We start from the raw sequence: 8,392 nt of genomic DNA, 5'->3' as shown, positions 1-8,392 counted from the left end.
TTAAAAAAAAAAAAACTACTATGTGGGACAAAATCCTGAAGATATCTTACAAGTGTGTACTAACCCCTTCATAGTACAAAGTAGCTCTAACCAGAAAAGAAAGAGAAGCGAGGGGCCTCAATGTGCAACTGTAATGGAGGATAATAAAATCTTAGTCCCTAGTTTGAGACATCAACTTACAGCTTCATAAAATAATTTGAAATTTTCAGAAAAGATTTGATTCGATCCCAATTTTTTTGTGGTGGATCACGTTAAAAAACAGCTATTTCCTGGCTGCAAAGAGCCTGTATTGTGGTGTAGAACACTGTGTACAGCAGTGCAGTAACACGCATAGGGAGTCTGCTGTGGTAGTAAAACAATACTGTGAGTCAGTATGACACGCAGGTGACGTCGCTCTTAGAATCACTGCATACTTCACTTATTTGGTCAGTTATGGGGCCAAAACTGACCAAATAACTCAAGTGTGAACTCAGCCTTACAGGTCAATGTTAGCGCCAGGTATAAAGAACTGTGCAGAGGCCCAAGTCCCTAATATAGTGTGAAAGAGCGCACTCCTTTTACACCGTTGTCAGCTGATTCCACATAGATGTCTACAGAACCTGTTCTATTAAACACCTATACAAGTAGAGCCCCCCTGGCAGAGCGGAGAGGGTGTCAGCAGTAAGTTTGTGTTGACGTCACAGAGTATTTTGCCCTTCCGCTGATGAGTCAGAACAATAACCCCCAAAAAAGGATCCTGTCTGTTGAGCATCCACCTTCACTCGGTCAGCATTTGGTCAGCAATCCTTCAGTATTGCTAAAGCCAAAAAAACTGGAGTGGATCCAAAACAGAGATGACACGTACAGTAAAAGGAATACTTGCATGTCTTCCGTGTTTTGTACCCACTCCTGCTTTTGGCTACCAAATCATAAGCCAATTATGATGCAAAATAGGGACCATGTCTGCAGGTCTTACAGCTGCTACATAGACAGGATCCGTTTTGCGTCTCATTTTTCCTTCCTTCTGACAGATCAGAAGAAGGGTCAAATAAATGATGATGTCAACCAGGCTAAAAAGGCAAAATAGTGGCCCAGTTATGGAGTAGGGAAGGTGGGAACAGCATGAGAAGTCCACAGAGTGTCCCACTGACAGAGTTGTGATGTGGCAGCAGCATGAGTAGACCACAGAGTGACCCAGTGACATAGTGTTGAGGTAGCAGCAGCATGAGTAGACCACAAAGTGGTGATGTGGCAGCTGCATGAGGAGTGGCCCAGTGACATAGTGTTGAGGTGGCAGCAGCATGAGGAACCACAGAGTGGCCCAGTGACATAGTGGTGAGGTGGTAACAGCATAAGGAGACCAAGAAGCAGTGAGGTCGCAGCAGCATGAGGAGGCCACACAGTGGCCCAGTGACATAGTGTTGAGGTGGCAGCAGCATGAGGAGACCACAGATTGGCCCAGTGACATAGTGTTGAGGTGGCAGCAGCATGAGGAGACCACAGAGTGGCCCAGTGACATAGTGGTGAGGTGGCAGCAGCATGAGGAGACCACAGAGTGGTCCAGTGACATAGTGTTGAGGAGGAAGCAGCATAAGGAGACCAAGAAGTGGTGAGGTGACAGCAGCATGGGAAGACCACAGAGTGGCCCAGTGACAAAGTGGGGAGGTGGGGGGCAATACCAAAACCAGCTGAAGATGGTGGGTAGCAGTAGGAGCAGGTGTGGCATCAGGCAGGTGGCAGCATCAGAATAGTAACTGAAGCAGGAAGCCAGAAGAAACAGGTCTCTTTTGTCAAAGTGAAGGTGTGGCACCATGGGTGATCTAGTCTGATGCATGAGGCACTGGTGTTTGAAAATCCTGGCTGATCCACACCTGATTCATCTTCACAAAGGTCAGTTTCTCCACATTTTGGGCTAACAGGTGAGTTCTCCTTGTGGTAACTATAGCACCCACTGCACTAAACACCCGCTCTGATGCCACACTGATGGCCGGGCAGGGAAGCATGCCCAGGGCAAACTCGGCCAGTTGCGGCAACAAATCAAGTTTGGCTACCCAGTAGTCCAGGGGATCTTCGATGTGGGGTGGCAGGGTGTACTCCAAGTAGGCCACAACCTACTGGTTCAGGTTCTGCTCTATGTCTACTTTCTTAAGTAGGCGGGTGAAGAAAACATCTCATCAGCAAATCTAGACGTAAGTTGCTGCTGATGGAGCTGGTACTGCTCCTGCCCCCCCCCAGCAGCCATGGCAGTGGAACGTGAGCACAGAGCGCCCCCGGTCAGACCTGCGTGAGGATGGGCGATGGCGCACATAAGCAGTGGCCAACTGACTACACAGGATGTCCCTAGTAATTCAGTTTGTCCTCCCTCTCAGCGGGTGTAAAAAAGGCCCCTATTTTGGACTTGTAGCGAGAGTCTAACATGGTGGGAGACAGTAGTCATCCCTCTGCCGAATGGTGACAATTCGTCTGTCACTATGCAAGCAACTAAGCATGCATCAGGCCATTTGTGACTCAGAGGAACTCCCTGCCTCCATCTCCACCGCATACTGCCATGGTGTGTCTGCGTCATCTGCTTCGTCTTCCTCATCGCCCTGTAGCTCCTCCGGCTGCTCCTGCTCCTCATCTACTGTCACCTGTGTAGAAAAACCACCCATTTCTCTACGCATTGCTTGTGCTCGAATGTCCTCTCCTCCTCCTCTAGTTTCATCCCCACAGGGCTCATGTGGTCGTGGGATGTAGTCACCAGGTCTCCAGTTCACTGACCAGCCAGATTTAGCAGCATCTGTTCAAGGACATGAATCAGTGGAATGACGTTGTTCAACCCGTAGTCCTGGTGACTAAAAAATAAAGTGGACTCTCAAAGGGCCCGAGCAAATGACCGGTGTCACTCATGAGCTGCCATTGGCTAACATCGAAGTTACACAGGGGAGTGCCTCTGTCCGCCTGTATCATCAAGAAATAATTTATGGCCTTTCTTTGTTCATATAATTGGTCCAACATATGGAGGGTGGACTTCCAATGGGTGGAAACGTCGCATATCAGCCTATGTTGGGGGACGCCGTTTTGCTGCTGCAGCTAGAGGAGGGTGTGCTTTGCGGTATACGAGTGGCTAAAGTGCATGCAAAGTTTCTTGGCCATTTTCAGGATGTCTTGCAGATGAGGTGAAGACTTCAGGAACCTCTTTACAACCAGATTAAACTTATGCGCCATGCAGGGCGCATGGCTCAGCCCTTCTTGACGCAGCGCCGATACCATGTTCTTCTCGTTGTCAGTCACCGTGGTTCCGATTTTGAGTTGTGGAGGAGAAAGCCAGGATTCGATTTCTTGATGAAAGACGCGGAGCAGTTCCTCCTTTGTGTGACTCCGTTCGCCCAGGCAAACTAGGTGCAGAACAGCATGAAAACGCTGTGCCCTGCACATGTGGTATGCTGGAGGAGCACTGTGAATTATTCCTGCAGTGGAGGCTGAGAAAAAGGTGGAGGATGAGGAGGCAGAGGCGGATATTGTTGCAGGACCAATGGTGTGAGATCGTGGAGGTGAAAGCGGCGTCACCTGGCCAAGTTGCTAGTTTGGCTGGGCAGGAACCACATTTACCCAGTGGGATGTAAATGAGATATTTTGTCCATGACCTTAGTTACAGCTCCCCACATTGGTGCTGCCATGCACTTTGCCAGACACCTACAGGCTCAAGGACTGTACCATCTTTTCTTCCACATACAGTACAGACCAAAAGTTTGGACACACCTTCTCATTCAAAGAGTTTTCTTTATTTTCATGACTATGAAGGCATCAAAACTATGAATTAACACATGTGGAATTATATACATAACAAACAAGTGTGAAACAACTGAAAATATGTCATATTCTAGGTTCTTCAAAGTAGCCACCTTTTGCTTTGATTACTGCTTTGCACACTGTTGGCATTCTCTTGATGAGCTTCAGGGGGTAGTCCCCTGAAATGGTCTTCCAACAGTCTTGAAGGAGTTCCCAGAGATGCTTAGCACTTGTTGGCCCTTTTGCCTTCACTCTGCGGTCCAGCTCACCCCAAACCATCTCGATTGGGTTCAGGTCCGGTGACTGTGGAGGCCAGGTCATCTGGCGCAGCACCCCATCACTCTCCTTCATGGTCAAATAGCCCTTACTTTCAAAGTTTTCCCAATTTATCAGCTGACTGACTGACCTTCATTTCTTAAAGTAATGATGGCCACTAGTTTTTCTTTACTTAGCTGCTTTTTTCTTGCCATAATACAAATTCTAACAGTCTATTCAGTAGGACTATCAGCTGTGTATCCACCTGACTTCTCCTCAACGCAACTGATGGTCCCAACCCCATTTATAAGGCAAGAAATTCCACTTATTAAACCTGACAGGGCACACCTGTGAAGTGGAAAGCATTTCAGGGGACTACCTCTTGAAGCTCATCAAGAGAATGCCAAGAGTGTGCAAAGCAGTAATCAAAGCAAAAGGTGGCTACTTTGAAGAACCTAGAATATGACATATTTTCAGTTGTTTCACACTTGTTTGTTATGTATATAATTCCACATGTGTTAATTTATAGTTTTGATGCCTTCAGTGTGAATCTACAATTTTCATAGTCATGAAAATAAAGAAAACTCTTTGAATGAGAAGGTGTGTCCAAACTTTTGGTCTGTACTATACATAGATCATACATTTCTCCAGTGTTGTTCTATATATTCATATAAGGCCATTTTTAATGTTCTGCTGTGCCAACCATTTTATCCAGTCTCAGGAAACTTCTAACAGCTTGGAAAATGTAGCAAAAGTGACCCACACCTGTATTTCTTGCGCATTACGTGAATATTACATTGCCGATGTTTCGCAATCAAGAAAATAATCCCGAATTCGCGAATATATGATGAATATTCGCCCAAATATTTGTGAAAAAATTGCTAATTCGAATATAGTCCCTGCCGCTCATCACTAGTAACCACAGTATAAAAATGAGAAATTCCACGGCACTTCCAAAAATAATTAGTGTGTTTATTACACCAGATGCGACGTCTCGGTCCTCTCTATGGAACCTTTCTCAAGCGAGTAACGACAGTAGACATATTTCTGCAGTGACCGCGATAGCACCCATTCCTACCGATATCAGCATGTAACATCGGATGGAGAGGCTAAGTGAGATCCGAGGGAAAGAGGTATGCACTCCAGACAGATTTACATCATTATCAGGGTGCATATTATATACCGTACAACAGTAAAGATATAGTAGTTATCCACATAGTGAGGGCCCAATTTGAAATGTCAACTAAGAAGATTATATGAGTTAGGGCTAGATAAAACAAGGGATATTAACATGCCCAAGAATATGCACATAAGATGCCAACAACAAGAAAAAGGCAGGTGGGCACAATCTCACCCTACCACATTACACTGTTCTGCTCTTCCCTGCGTAACTGTTATCTACTGGTTCTGAAAGGTGCCACTTTGAACTTCTCCTGATTTGGTCATTAGAATCCTCTGCAGGAGAAAGGAGATAGTCCTGGAAGAGACACTTGGCTTTTTCCGGGGATGTCGCAATATGTCGCATTACCTCTTTAACTGGAAAGCCCCATTTATATTGCACGTTGTGCTCACAGAGCAGTGTTGTGCTAGTGCTGCATTCAATGTGCCAATGTGGTAGCCAAACGATTGGCAAACATGGTGACTGATTGAAACTGTACCAGCAGAGATGGATGATTGCAAGCAGTGACCATAAGTTTATCTTTGATATGGAAAAAGTGTATATGGGCTATCGCATCCCATTGTACCAGGGCTGGTAATGTTTTAGGTTTGGGGAGTTTATGTGCCCTTTGAACTATTAAATCAGTAGATAAAACTTGTGGCAAATTAATCAATTGGGAAGTGATTTAGGTTCTCTAAACATTGACCATTTCTGTAATGCCAGGGAAACCTCACATTGTTCAGCCTCTAGCTGCCTTCTATGTCTGCTATTTAGGCATAGAGTATTTCTCCTTCACAGAAAAGTTACATCAACAAGTTAATTGTGGGCTGTAGTAATTTCAGCCCTTTTATTTTCAACATGTAGATGTGTGTGGAAGGAAACGATTTCCTGTTGAAGCTTAGTGAAAGCAGACTGTAGATCTTCAGGGATAGATATTTTCAGTTCTGATAAAAGGGACTGAATCGGTGATCGGTGTTAGAGCCATTACATAACGGTAGCATGTACTGTTGCTGAGACTGGGATGCTAGCTCATGCACAGGAACCATCCGATCCACATTTTTTGCAGGTCAGATGCGGCTCCATTTACTTCAAAGAGGCCACAAAAGATGCGGACAGCACACCCTTGTGGTGTGGCTGCATCTGTATGTCCATTCCGTAGCCCAGAAAAAAACTAAAATGTTGTTTTACGGACAAGGATAGGACAGTTCTACATTCTGCAAAATGCGGAACACCCATGACCGGTATCCATGTTTTGCGAACTTAATAAAAAGGAAATGGTCATGTGCATGAGCCCATAAGACTTTGCTGAGCAGAATATAGAGACTCTATGGTTAAGGTTAGGTTGACCAAGGAAAATGACACAAGGGATGAAATCGCATTCACCACTGTGATGTGCCTGAATATGGCACCTGACCGCTGCAGCCAATCACCGTCTTCAGTGGTTTACAGCTGAGGACAATGATTGGCATCAGCAGTAATGTGACGAATCCATGTCAACAATTACTGTAACGTTCCTGTGATAAGAAAAAAAGAGCCCTGACCCACCGCAAAATTGATATGGACAGTAATGTGCCTCTGCAGACAATCCTGCTGCAAAGCTAAACCTTTAAGAGGCAGAATGGTTTGTTTTACTGTTCCTTATTATATGTAACTGTTATCACACCTTTAATGACTTATTCATGCTTTCTCACACGATTAGTAAAAGGCGTAAAACTACACACCTACAAGAATATCTCCTTACCATATAGTGCAGTTACGTGATATCTTTAGAATCAGCCTAGTAACCACATTGCAGAATATAGCAGGCATTTTCCAGTTTGTATTTTTAGCTTCCATCATATTTCCCAATGAAAACAAGCCATATTGCAAACATTTGCACCCCAATTCCATCACCTTGTGCTTGCCAGAATCTGTCTCTTTGAGCTCGTTGGGCAGATTAGTATAATTGTAACTCATAAAAGTTAGGAACAGAGCAGGAATTTGAATATCATTAGTTAAAAAGCCAAACTAGAACAATCATTTTGAATTGTTAAATAATTAACTATTCCACTAGAAATTCATAGATCTCTCACCAATCAAGTAGTAATAGAAGTACACTTTCAGGTGATATAAAAGGCAGGTTAATGCGACCTTGTAGGGACATTCATTTTATTTCTTTTCAGTTTGAAGTCATGAATTAATAACCGCACAAAACCCTTTCTCCTTCATTTTGTCTAATACATTTATAAAAGGAAAAATCAAATCCACTTAAAGGGGCTGTCTCACTTCAGCAAATGGCATTTATCATGTAGAGAAAGGTAATACAAGGCACTTACTAATGTATTGTTATTATCCATATTGCCTGCTTTGCTGTCTGGTTTCATTTTTTCATTACATTATATACTGCTCATTTCCAGTAACTGTAACCCCTAGTAACTAGCAGTGTATAATGCTATAAAGAAATTAATCAAGCCAGCAAAGGAAGCAATATGGACAATCATAATACTTTAAAAATTGCCTTGCATTACCTTGGTCTACAGGATAAATGCCATTTGCTGAACTGAGAATACCTTTAATTGAGTTGTATGAGATTAAAACTTTCAGGTCAGTTCTGCTGTTCTTGAGTAACTAGGACTGATCTGCAAAAAGAGCAACCCCAGTTGTTGCTGGTCTATGTTTGTTGCATTTGGAGGACTGGATGCCACCTTTTGGGCCATGAATTCCTAGCTATGAAAACACGTCCTTTTACAGATCTCAAGCCGTAAGAAGCCATAATATGATGTCCTTAGCAGTCCATGGACCTATTCCAGTTCTGTGTATGACTCTGATTTCATATGGTGGTATACAAAAGCTTTTTCGTTTGGAATCAGGCAGGAAATAGTCATAGCATGTTCCATTTTATACCTTAGAGCAATGCTTCTAAGATACAATGTTCCCGTGAGATGGTGGAAAGAGCATCTACAGCTCTGCTGTAGTGACTCATGTACTGTACAGTGTTCTTTAATAAGACCATATAGTCAATTTGGTGAACATATGTATAAGGATTGTATACCACTTTCTTTGCTCTAACCCCCTAAACTAAAGTTCTCCATCTTGTGAGATTGAGATGGACTGTCAGCCCTCACTAACAAGACAGTCTTTCGTGTTAGTTTGGGGAAAGGCAGTGTTCTGCCCAGCAGGGTTAGAATATGATTTTAGTTCATTCTGCCAGAGCCTTGGTAATTCTGAAGTGTTTAAAGTGGTTATAGC

This window comes from Bufo bufo, chromosome 5, assembly GCF_905171765.1.
Source record: "Bufo bufo chromosome 5, aBufBuf1.1, whole genome shotgun sequence".
Classification (NCBI taxonomy): domain Eukaryota; kingdom Metazoa; phylum Chordata; class Amphibia; order Anura; family Bufonidae; genus Bufo; species Bufo bufo.
This window is presented reverse-complemented; position numbering follows the sequence as displayed.